Source organism: Lethenteron reissneri, unplaced genomic scaffold (genome assembly GCF_015708825.2).
Source record: "Lethenteron reissneri isolate LAM-NWPU_2019-01 unplaced genomic scaffold, ASM1570882v1 scaffold_1639, whole genome shotgun sequence".
Lineage (NCBI taxonomy): Eukaryota > Metazoa > Chordata > Hyperoartia > Petromyzontiformes > Petromyzontidae > Lethenteron > Lethenteron reissneri.
In genome coordinates, this window is record NW_026891376.1 from 6196325 (window position 1) to 6209403 (window position 13079).

The following is a 13079-nucleotide window of genomic DNA, read 5'->3' on the forward strand; positions in this document are numbered from 1 at the left end:
GGGCCAGATCAGTTCAATAACAACGGTAGGAGGCTGCTAGATTTTTGTGCAGCCAATGATCTTGTAATTACCAACACGCTGTTCCGGCATCGGCGCATCAACACAACATCACGGATGCATGCTGGATCCAAGCAAGAACATCTGCTGGACTACATAGTGACGGATCAGTGGATGCGAGCCCATGTCCTTGACACCAGGACCTACCGTGGAGCTGATCTGCCCTCTGACCATCGACTGACTAGTCATCTGTAAGATGCGCCTGCCATTCTTCCACTCCGGTGGTGGATGTACATCCAAGACCCCATTCCAACCTAAGGTGGCCTGGTCTCAGTTAGCTTATGAAAGTTGCAAGCGAGAATTTCATCAACGCTTGCGGCTGGGGTTGGCATCGTCCCCCACTCCTGATGTCGAGAGTAAATGGGCAAGGTTTAGGACTGTGACTCATGCAGCTGCAATGGCTGCTTTGGGAACGTGGTCCAGACCTCCCCAAAGACCCTGGATGACAGAGGAGGTGTTCAGGATGGTTGAGAAAAAGCGAAAGGCCCACTCTAATCGTCTACAGCATCCCACATCAGAGAATGAGGAGGCTTACCGCAGCCTTCGCTCGGAGGTTCGGAGAGCCGTGAGGCGCTGCAAGGATGGGTGGTGGTCACGGGTTGCTGAGGAGATAGGAGTCTGCCTCAGTGGCCCGCAAGAACAAATCGCTCTTTAATTTCATGACAAAAGTAACCTGCAGCGCCACACCTATTACCATCATTAGGGGAAAGAATGGTGATCCAATCTCCGACCCCCAGGAACAAGTTTGCAGATTTTCTGAGCATTTCTGTGAGGTCCTAGGGTAGGGGAAATCACTTACCCAGGAAAACAACGTGGGACAAAGTGGGGATGACCCTGCTGAGGCTGCGGTGCCTCAAATATTGGAAGTCACCCCCTGTGAGTGGCTGGCTGAGGTGCCATTGGTTGAGGAAGTACGGAAGGCGATCCAGAGTCTGAGACCAGGAAAGGCACCGGGCAGAGATGATCTCCCAAGCAAAATGCTGAGGGAGGGTGGCGTTTGTGCACAGACTGCCCTACATGACATCATAACAACAGTCTGGACCACTGGACGGGTTCCATAGGACTAGAAATATGCCCTGGTGGTCCCCCTCTTTAAGAAGGGGGACCGCACAGACTGTAACAACTACAGGGGCATCTCACTCCTCAGTATGCCGGGAAAGGTCCTGGCAAGGATTATTCAACATCGCCTTGCTAGGCACGCTGAGGAGAGGCTTGCGGAGCCCCAATGCGGTTTCAGGAAAGGGAGGTCTTTCACATATGCCATTATTTTCTGTCTGTCTGCTACAGCAGAGGTGTAGGGAATTCCAACAAGACCTACATCTCTGCTTTATTGATCTGGTCAAGGCCTATGATACCATCAGTAGGCCTGGGCTCTGGGTTGTTCTTCGTGCTTTCATAGTCCCTGACCCTCTGCTCACGATCATTAAGGACCTTCATGTTGGTGAGTGGGCCCGGGTAAAACTACGTTGCCGGGAGTCAGAGCCATTCCCTATACACCTTGGGGTGCGACGGGGATGTCCTCTGGCTCCCACATTATTTAACATCTATTTTGACCACGTAGTTCGTGAAGCCTTCAATAGCTGTACCGGGGGAATTTCCATTTGGTACAGATATAATGGGAGACTGATTGATGCCCGGGGGCGGTCAAGGGATTGCTCCCTATTGGTCAACCACGTTATGTATGCCGATGATTTGGTAATTGCTGCTCATTCAGAGGAGGAGTTAGAGACGCTTCTGCTGAAACTGGAATGTGCCACTAAGAGGTGGGGCATTACCATTAGCCCCACCAAAATTAAGCACCTGCCTGGGTATTTTGTACCATCAGACACTCCACCCCCACAACTCTCAATCGGTGATGGGGCAGTTGTGGAGAGAGTGGAAAGTTTCCCATACCTGGGCAGTGTGCTCATGACCGGCTCCGGTTTGGCAGCGGAGGTCTCACTCCGAATCAGTCGAACAGCAATATCTTTTCATCGGTTGCGTAACGCTGTGTGGAAGCTGCCTGGTCTGTCACTCCGCTCGAATTTTCAGGTCTTCTCGGCCACAGTCATTCCCTCCCTTCTCTACGCTTGCGAAACGTGGACCACCCTAATGGAGCATCTTCGCCGGTTAAAAACATTTAGGCTGGCCTGCCTACGATCCATCCTGGGTTTAACCAGGCTGGATTGTGTGAGGAGCTCACAAATCCTTGAAAGATCTGGGCAAAGTCCCATCGGTGAGCTCCTCCGGCAGGCAAGGCTGCGTTGGCTGGGTCATGTAGCCTGCATACCCAGCCACCGCATGCCTAAACAGCTTTTGTTCGGCCGGATCGAGGGGGCTAAACAGGCGCAGCACGGGCTAGAGAAAAGATGGAGTGATGTGGTACAGGAGGACGTGGAGCTGAGTGGACTTGTCGATGACTGGTACCAGCGGTGTCAAGATCGGCCTCAGTGGAGGAGGCTCGTGAAGGACGCTACTGGGCAGTTGGAGGCAGTTGCCCTCCAACACCAACGAAGGACGGAGGAGCGATGCTCACAACAACGAGCGGAGTGCCGGGTGGCTAAAGCACAGCAAGTTGGCACAGTAGGGGGCACAGGTGGTGCATCAGGCAGCCATCTCAGTCATCTCAGTCAGTCGACCCGTGGCACCTGGGTCTGCCCCATGACCTCCTGCCAGCGGGCGTTCGACACTTCACGTGGCCTCAAGGTGCACATGGCCTGGCACAAGCGTCGTGGTGACGTCACCGCCACTTAGTGGCGAATGGCGGTTGTTGTTGTGTGTCTGTGTGTGTCTGTGTGTTTGTGTGTGTCTGTGTGTGTGCGGTAGTGTAGTGATTAGCGCGCTTCGCTAGGAACCTTGCCACCCAGGGTTCGATTCCCGCTCACGGCCACCAACACTGGTGTCGCGTGCCGTGCCGGCCTTCATCGGTGCTGCTCGCTACGGCTACACGGGGAGGCCCAGGAGCGGCTGAGGTAATCGTCAGCAGTGTTGGTGGCCGTGAGCGGGAGTCGAACTTGGAGGGCAGCGTGGTGTTCACCGCAATAATACTGCCCGCTCCCCGACTGGTACACGGTACGTACAGTGCAGGGTGCACAGAACTCGCGGCGTCTCTCACACGGTCCGGGTCTCTGCGTGGAGAGCGGGAGACGAAGGCGAGGGTCACACAGGGTCTCAACACGAGTCACGTCACATCACAGACTCATCCTCACCGTTAACCAACATCATCAACACAAACCCACATCATTAACACGGACCCACATCATTAACAAGAAACTCACATCATCAACACGAGCTTACATCATAACCATTCACCCACAACACTGCACATCTGTGAGAAAAAGCTGTATAGCTCATCAGACTCCTCCAGTATAAGTATTCTGATTCTGACATGAACTCACATTGTCACCACTCACAACACACCACCACTATCAGTAACACCACTAACACCACCATTCCTCCTGCCAGTACACTACACAGACACACACACGTCCTCACCACTCACATCACCACTCACTCACAGGTTTTTTTTCCGGTAAAGTCACGTAGGTAAAACATCAAAATTAATAAAAATAAAACAAAAATCACGACGTTTCGGAGGCAACACAAGTCTCCGTCATCAGGTGGGACCGTCACAGCCGGATTAGCTGCATCAAGTGAGGCAATGATTCAAGATGTAATCCCTTAAAAGCAAGTTGAGGGGGAGGAGAGGGGGGGGGAGCTCATCAGAATGTGGTAGCCAATGAATGGAACGTATCGGGAGGGAGGGGGGCGGGGCTCAAAGACGGCACGGAGTGCCACGTACAACGCATCGGGAGGGGGAGGTGAGCGGGGCCAAAAGAATGGACGACGGCGTGGACGCGGTTGCTGTTGCACAACGCCAACGCATTGGACAGAGAGGGGGAGGGGAGGCCTGATACACATGATAGAAAAAGAACGAAAATGCCCATGTTTATACCAATGCTGGCTGTTCAATGAAGAGAGTACTGTTAAACACTGGGGATGTTAACACTCGGTAAAGTAAAGTAAAATAGTGCCTGTCAGATAAGATGGTCAAAAAAAGTGTAATTAAGTCTTTTTTGCGTGGTTGATCACATCTTTCCAATGATTACTAAGTTTGTACCCATCATCACGGTTGAAATTATGTCTGTGTTTGTATATTTGTATGGCTTCGTGTACAAACCTTTGATGGTAGCCGGGAGGTTTGCAGAGAACCTTGGTCTCGGAAAAGACAATTTCATGAGAGACATTTCCTCCAGAGTCGCCGCCTGTGACAAATAAAAATCGCCAGAAGTGGGGGCGGGGCCCGGTGAGCACGCCCTCGTGACGCAACAGCCCGTAAGCCCCTCCCCCCCAGTACCTTCCCCACCCCGACGCCCCCCTCCCCCCACGAACACCACCAAAGACAAAGCTCCCCCGTAATAGCCTTAACAGACCACCACTAACACCACCACTAACAACAATCCCACCATTAACCACCACCACTAACACCCCCACCACCAATAACAACCCCACCACCACTAACACCCCCACCACCACTAACACCACTACTACCACACCACCACTAATACACAGCTCGGATCCACTCCTCTCGGCTGATCTCCACACGCGATGCTGCTGCTGCTGCTGCTGCTTCTGCTGCTGCTCTCTCCGCGCCTTTCGACCGCCGCCTTTCGTCCAAACCTATGGGTGAGTACATGTGTTTGTATACATGTTTTTTCGTGCCTGTGTGTTGCTGTTAAAGGTTATATTGGTTATGTTTGTATTTTGTAATTCACAGGTTCACAGATTTTTGGTTCCCCTGCGTACCTTGCCCCAGAGGCATACCTGGGCCACATGTCATCTTTCCCGGTTGACATGTGGGGGCTGGGGTGTACAGTGGCCGAGTTGGCTACCGGGCGCATCCTCTTTCCGGCCATCAACAAACACGACCAGCTCCCGTGTTATATGGAGGTATTGCCCACACAGCAGTAACACTGACAATTCCGTTATTGAGTGATCAATTTCATGACCAATTTGCTCTTGAAATCGCGCAACTCAGTCATTGCTTCTAACCATGTTTTTCACTTCTCATCGAGTATTTCCGCATCAAGGGTATTAAAATAATATTCAGAATTGGTATGACCAATTGAACATGCGACAGGAAATACTTCCTTACAATTCCCTGAGCAGACCACTTGAGTCGTCTCTTCTGTGAGAAAGAGGCGTACGACTGCTCGCGACTGGTTGCATGGTTGTCCACACACAAGCTACTGAGTTGGATACAACCGCATGACAGAACCAATTACTCAGGCGTAGACCTGTCAAGGTAACTGTGAGCGGAACGCATAGATTTTTAGAGCTGGTGTTATGACTCGTGATAGATTATTGCATGAGGCCACGGATTGGCCAAATGTAACCCTACACCACCTGCAAATAATTTGAATTGTCAGATGAACGAGCATTTATCGCGCCAATTATTGTTGTTTCATCTCAACTGCTTGTAATGAAGAAAATTCTCACAACCATATAAGCAATTTCAAATGACGCCACGGGACCCATTACCTCCGCTGTGAATGAGGCAGATGGTGCATAGTATTTTGTGGTTTAATACCGCAGTAAAGACCAGGGCAGTCACTGGGATTGATCCGTGAACTTCTGCAACGTGCGGCGTTCGCGGTTTTGCTGGGCCATGCCAATAACACTGCCCCGTGCCTGCATGCGAGAACCATCGGGAGCGGTAGCCGAGTGGTTAGCACCCTGACCGTGTGGTGTTGAATGTTGGACCAGTCCTTGGCCTCTCAAATATCGACTCAGCATTAAATCAATACCTGGAGTGATTTGTAAAATAGTTGCTGTGGTGTGGCCTTGGGTGCTGTGCCATCATCAGTAGGTGCTCACAAACAGAACTTTCCACACAAGTGTGTCAATACTGTATGGGTGATCATTGTCTCTGTGTGAATTGTGTGTAGATCCTCGGGATGCCGCCTCAGAATTTGATTGATGACGCGCCTGAGAGAAACAAGTACTTTGGTGAGTGAAGGGGCGTGCGGGGGAATCGCGTTAAGTTTGAGGGGGAGCTGGGTCCGTTAAGAGTTTAGTGGGGCATTACTTTGTATATTCAACTACTTCCACATGTGTTTTGGCAGTCAATATGATTCGTAATGCATTTTGCATTTTTGGGGATGTCTGTGTGAGGCTGTGTGTCTGTGTGAGATTCTATGGGTCTATTTGCAAGTATATTGTCCCTGTGCGAGTCTTTGGGTTTCTGTGTGAGTCAATGTCTGTGTGTGATTCTATGGGTCTTAGTGCAAGTATATTGTCTGTGTGTTTCGATGGGTATTTGTTTGAGTCAATGGGTGTCTGTGTCTCTGTGCGAGTCTGTGTCTCTGTGTTTGCCAATGTGTCTTCCTGTGATTCTATGGGTCTTTGGGCAAGTATAGTCTTTGTGTGAGCTATGGGTCTCTGTGTGAGTCTATGGGTCTCTGTGTGTGTCTATGGATATATGTTTGAGTCTATGGGTCTCTGTGTGGGTGTATGGGTCTATGTGTGGGTGTATGGGTCTATGTGTGAGGTTATGGGTCTCTGTGTGAGTCTATGGGTATCTGTGTGAGTCTATGGGTGTCTGTGTGAGGCTGTGTGTCTGTGTGATATTTTGTGGGTCTAATTGCAAGTATATTGTCCCAGTGAGTGAGTATTTGGGTTTCTGTGTGAGTCAATGGGTGTCTGTGTGAGGCTGTGTGTCTGTGTGTGAGTCTATGGGTCTTAGTGCAAGTATATTGTCTTTGTGTGAGTTTATGGGTCTCTGTGAGTCTATGGGTCTCTATGTGATTATATGGGTCTTTGTGCAAGTATATTGTCCCTGTGTGAATCTATGAGTCGATGTATGCCTGTGTCTCTGTGTGATTCAATGGGTCTTTGTGAAAGTATATTGTTTCTGTGTGAGTCTATGGGTCTCTGTGTGAGTCAATGGGTGTCTGTGTGAGGCTGTGTGTCTGTGTGAGATTCTATGGGTCTATTTGCAAGTATATTGTCCCTGTGTGAGTCTTTGGGTATTTGTGTGAGTCAATGGGTGTCTGTGTCTCTGTGCGAGTCTGTGTCTCTGTGTTTGCCAATGTGTCTTCCTGTGATTCTATGGGTCTTTGGGCAAGTATAGTCTTTGTGTGAGTTTATGGGTCTCTGTGTGAGTCTATGGGTCTCTGTGTGTGTCTATGGGTATATGTTTGAGTCTATAGGTCTCTGTGTGGGTGTATGGGTCTATGTGTGGGTGTATGGGTCTATGTGTGAGGTTATGGGTCTCTGTGTGAGTCTATGGGTATCTGTGTGAGTCTATGGGTCTCTGTGGGATTTTTTTCTCTGTGTGTGTCATTGGGTCTCGGTGTCTATGGGTCTGTGTGCAAGTATATTGTCCCTATGTGGGTGTATGGGTCTCTGTGTGAGTCTATGGGTCGCTGTGTTAGTCTATGGGTCTTTGTGCAAGTATATTGTTTCTGTGCGAGTCTTTGGCTTTCTGTGCGAGTCAATGGGTGTCTGTGTGAGGCTGTGTGTCTGTGTGAGATTCTATGGGTCATTGTGCAAGTGTATTGTTCCTGCGTGAGTCTTTGGGTTTCTGTGTGAGTCAATGGGTGTCTGTGTGAGGCTGTGTGTCTGTGTATGATTCTATGGGTCTTAGTGCAGCCGTCCTCCCCTAATTAGCGCGAATAATCGAGAGTCTACTGTACTTGGCTCCCATTGCCACTGCTTTGCAGCACTGAGTAATGAGCGAAAGCCCACGAGCACAAGGGGACAACATTCACAGGGCCGCACAGACAAGTCACGTGCCCCAACTTTCTATACAGGAAATTGTTATCATTGAGCACGCGCATCGATCTATCGTGAGTTCTACAATTTTAGTTTAATTCATTAACCAACTCAATTTTCTTAACTTAAACATAACTTATACCACTATACTTTAGTGGTTTTTGGCATAGAGATCCACGGAAGATGAATATTTGGGATTATCCACGATTTTGAATTATCCGTGGCCATCCTCCCGGTCATTAGTGTGGAAAATGGAGAGTCTACTGTAATCAACAATCCTTTTTTGGCCCAATATTGAATAATCCTTTGATAAACACATGCTTGGTTTTGTTTTTCCAAGGTAAGTCCCAAATAGCAATAGGATTCATACCAACCCCTCTTGTACATTTGATCACCTTTTCAAGTTGCTGCGATCCCCAGTCGGTCGCACAGAGGTGATGCGTAAAGTAAAGGCCGACCGAAATTCGGTTTCGGTGCCGAAAGTTGGCAAATGGCCGCTTTCGACATACGTTCGGTTTCGGCCGAAAGTACATTTTTTACTTTCGGTTTACTTTCGGTTTCGGCCGAAACTGATATTGACTTTCGGTCAACCGAAGATCTATTTTTAGAATATAACGCTAGTGCTACGTTTATCTCTCTGCCTATCGGCCGGTCAGTCGGCGCTAGGCAATCCTGCGATAGGCTGCAAAAACACATCAGCAGCAGCTTGGGAGCGAGGTTACAGCCGCAACGATGGTCTGTTAATGTCAACAGACGGCAGCCTGCTTTTGCATCCGTGGGTGGAGTCTCTTTGGCGGGACGACAACAAAGTGCCGTTGTTGTCTGTTCCCAGCCGCCTGCCCGCCTTGGCTTATGTGTTGCGTTCTCTTCAGTCTATACGCGTGTTGATACCGAGATTCGAAGTCTGACAATATTCTTCTTGGTTCTTTCGGTAAAGTCACTTAGAAGGGAAGTAATAAAATAATAAAAATAAAACATAATAAAAAAATGAAGAATTCTTCACCTGAGGACAGCTGCTTGCGTTGTGGCCGAAACGTCGTGAGAATTATTTTATTATGTTTTATTTTTATTATTTTATTATTTCCCTTCTATGTGACTTTACCGAAAGAACCAAGAAGATGAATCCCTGTAGTCACGAAAGCTTTAAATCGAAATCTGACAATATTGTTATTCAGTTAGTTAATAGTTACGTAGCGAATTAGTGATAACAAAATTACGAATCTGAGTGAAGTAGAAAATTAAACTTAATAAACGGAGCAGTTAATCACTAAAGTCGATTCTGATGCAAGAAACAGCAACCTGCTGGGCGAGAATGCGGAAAAACTGGTATTTCTTAACTACAACATTCGTTTGTTTAGATATAATCACTAAGTAACACCTAAAGATTTGATATTTAACGACTCTTACTGCAGGCTCTGAATGATTAGTTCTAGATACATATTTTATTAAAGTAGCATTGCATCATGACCTATATATAAAAAATGAAAATTTGTGAATGTGTCTGTTCAAAATGTTTAGCGTACTTCCTGACATGCAACAAACTTTAAATTTGCCATGTGGGTACTTTCCATACTGTACACCATGCATACACTTTGGTATTATTTTTTGGGGGGGGGGGCGGTGCAATAATGCATATATTTTGCACGGCAAGCGAGCTGTGACGTCACATCTGTCATGTCACCCGCGCATGTGTAGCGCTTAGCGCTACGAACATGGCGTGGTGCTGGCCACCCACCCCCTCGTGTGCCATGCCGGCCTTCATAGGTACTCGCTAACAGCACTTGCCCCCTACAGTCTCACAGGCTACATGGTGGATTTTTGTCCTTATCCTGTGTGTATGTAGGGGGGGGCAGCGACTGCGTAGCGATTCGCGCGCTGCGCTACAAACCCGACGACCAAAGTTCAATTCCCACTCATGGCCACCGCCGGTGACGATTATTTGAACTGGTCCTGGGCCTCCCCTAGGTCGACTCAGCCTCAAACGAGTAAGTGGTGTGTCAACATCGCCACTGGGGAGACAAAGGCAGCCGGCCGTGGTGAATCCAAGTCCCGGGCGAAGCCGGGTAGTAAAGCTAGTATTTCATAAATCTTGTGTTCGGTAACTTTGGTTATAAACCTTTCTGTTTTGGTCTCGGTCGAAAGTGTAGTTAAACTTTCGGTTTCGGCCGAAAGTGAAGTTCAACTTTCGGTTTCGGCTTCGGTTTCAGCCAAAAGCCAATATTTAACTTTCGGTCTGGTTTCGGTTTGGGCCGAAACCAGAAATTCAGTTTCGGTCATCCTCTAGCGTCAATGCTTCAGCCTACAACACGCCATGGCAACGTAACTGGTACTGGGCAACTATCTGAACGCTGGAATAAAAAAAACCCGTCTTTCTTGCAACCAAAAACGGCAGGATGGATATGCATGGTGTGCATGCATAATGTGAATGTATGTCTGTTGATTATCCTATGAATAACCCAACCGATATTGGATATCCATTGTAATTTATATGCATTTATAACCTCCCCCCCCCCGGCCTTCGGCCTAATTGCCCCACAAGTGAGACATCACATTTATCTCTTGAGAAATCCTCCTGCTTCGCTCTTAACAACCCTGGCTATCGCCTGTTGATGTGAGTTGGAATTACTGACAAAACGTCGTACTCGAATTGTAAATTTTATTTTATACCTACGTGACTTTACCAAAAGAACCAAAGAGTATTGAATTGTAAATGTTGGGGGTTTACTGTCGAACACACCAGTGTGCTGAACTAGTAACGAATTAGCACGTTTTGATTACGTGACAAACCTTACTACAGTAATTGGCTGTGTTGGCGGTGGCGGGTTTAACGACACATTCATATTTACGTCGTCTAACCCAAAAACCTCGATTATGGATAATGGTCGTGAAAGCTTGAGGTCTTCTTGGGGTAAACAAACTTATGAATATTTATGTTGAACTTCTTTCGCACCGTACATAGCCAACTGTGCTAATCGGAGGTGTGGAAATAGAAAAAGCCTTGGTTGGAACGCAGCTAAAAGGCCTGGTGACAGAAGTGACCTGTCTGCTATTTTACATCTCTAGGTTTCAATCAACTCATTGCCCAGCATAAATTTAAACGTGAACTCGACTACGGGAACAGACCTGAATCTGACCGTCAGAACGGAGGCTTTGGATTCGGGCCGTGGCCCAGGTGCAGTGGTTTGTGCTGTACAGAGCCCTCGACAAGATCGGTGCCAGACGCCAGCGCCGCGGCCGCCCTGCGCGAGCGACCGCTCGGGGTAGAGCGGCCGAGGCTTCCCACCAAATCGCTCCTCCAGCATTTCCTTCAGCCTGCACGCCCCGCACACACAGGCCGCAACGCGATGTCCACACACAGTAACAAAAAATGCCACACTCCAAGTGCTATGAGGCTCCATCCACACGGTGGCGCTGCTACACAAAGCAATGAAGCACGGCTGTTACGAAGACTTAGGGAGTTTAGTCATTTGTGGAATTGTTTTTTTAACTTGTCATGGGACCTTGTTGTCAGCATCGAAGTATAAAGAATAACAATAAGTTTTACCCTTTCTGGCAATAAAACATGTCTTAAGATGTTCAAACACCAAATAGATCACGTTACATTTTTCATGAATGGAAAACTTGTTTCTCTAGTCCAGCGGTCGGGAACCTATGGCTCGCGAGCCATATATGGCTCTTCCGGTGACGGCATATGGCTCCCAGACAATTTTGAGTTGGAAAAAATAATAATAATAAAAAATCAGTTTGGAACTGATTTTAAAATACTTGTGATATTGTTTAATAATACTGTGTCATTTTAAAGTAAACAGAAATTAGTTTTGAAGATAAATTTCACGGGTCACGCCTGCATGATGCTCAACCTCACCACGTATGAACCAGACTACAAGGCCATCAGCAAAACCATGCAGCACCAGAAGTCGCATTAAAAGTAAGACATATTTAATTTATTATACGTTAAAAATACTATATGGCTCTCAATGAAATATATTTAGAAATATTTGGCTTTTATGGCTCTCCCAGTCAAAAAGGTTCGAGACCGCCGCGGGTCATTGACACGGAGCGGCCCCAACGAGTCACAACGCCGCTAGAGTGAGTGAAAGCTCGCCGCGCCATCTGAACGAGCCACGTTCCACATGGTCAGGGCTGTCAACGTTCTTGCCCAACTCACGGCGGCTCGCTTTGACGCTGCTGAGCACGCTTCCACGCATGCTCGGAATGGAGGCGGGCCGTTAACGCTCCGTGTAGAGCAAACTCTAGCGCTTCCATGTAACTCGGCTGTCTGCGCCGCGATCTACAATGTTAGCTGGAGTGCAGACTTACTGAGGATCTGATAAAGCAATCTTGAGCAATGCCACTATGTATTGGGCCTGCCTGCATTGCACCTGTGCACGTTGCGCCCACGCGAGTGGTGCCTGTATGCTTGTGGGTAGGGGATGGGTGAGGTTTGTGGGTAGGGAGTAGGGAAGGGTGAGGATTGTGATAAGGGAGTGGTGAGGGACGAGGCTTGTGGGTAGGGAAGGGTGAGGCTTGTGGGTAGGGGGTGGACACTGGGAACTGTGGGTACTCTGTGCCCGCCCTATATAACTTTATCTGCAGCGTGTTCCGCAGGCCGCGAAGGGAATTTCTGAACCTTGTGAATGTTGGACGGTGGCTGGCAGTATAGTGTCATGGTGGCGTGGTATACAGGAGGGCGTGGGTTCCATCCCGACCCTGACGCCTGCTGTAAATTTGGAGTTTGCATGTTCCCTCCGCAGTCGCGTGGATTTTTCTCTGGGTCCTCTGGTTTTCCCCTCTACATTTAGATTCAAGATGCCTTAATAGTATTTGGCTAATTAAAATTTGCACATAAGCCCCTTCGTTGAACTATTATTTGTAGTGAAATGAGAGCGTAAATGGGGTTTGCTGCTGGGCTCTGGCCCAATCACACGGCCCGGGTTATTGGGGGGCGGAGCCCGGTATGGGGGGCGTGTGGGAGGGGCCGCCGTTCACCTCGGCTCCAATTGGAAGCGAGGTGAATGGGGGTGGAGCCAGCAGGGCAGTATGGGAAGGCCGTATCTGACGATCCGGAAGGGGAGGAGTCAGGGTCACGTGGGGGAGAGGATGTAAGTGGGAGCTCGGAAGAGATCGGGGGAGTTGCGGAGTAAAGAGGCTGAGCCACGTTGGGTGGTGAGAGGAGATCCGCGCCATCGGCCACGTGGCCGAAGGACCTTCAGCACGCCGTCGGCCAGCGGAGTGCGGGAGTGGAGGAGCTAACGGAGGAGCGTGCG

At 48.8% G+C, this 13079-nt stretch overlaps 1 protein-coding gene across 1 annotated transcript in view; it reads right to left on the reverse strand.

The window, feature by feature from the left end:
• Positions 1 to 13079, reverse strand: part of LOC133338991 (uncharacterized) — a 28966-nt gene that overhangs the window by 11711 nt on the left and 4176 nt on the right. The window contains exons 5-7 of the mRNA XM_061547131.1: positions 10936 to 11124; positions 4217 to 4301; positions 2892 to 3164 (exon numbers count right to left, since the gene is read on the reverse strand). The gene's annotated coding sequence lies outside the window, so the exon portion shown is untranslated. The remainder of the gene's footprint in view (positions 1 to 2891; positions 3165 to 4216; positions 4302 to 10935; positions 11125 to 13079) is intronic.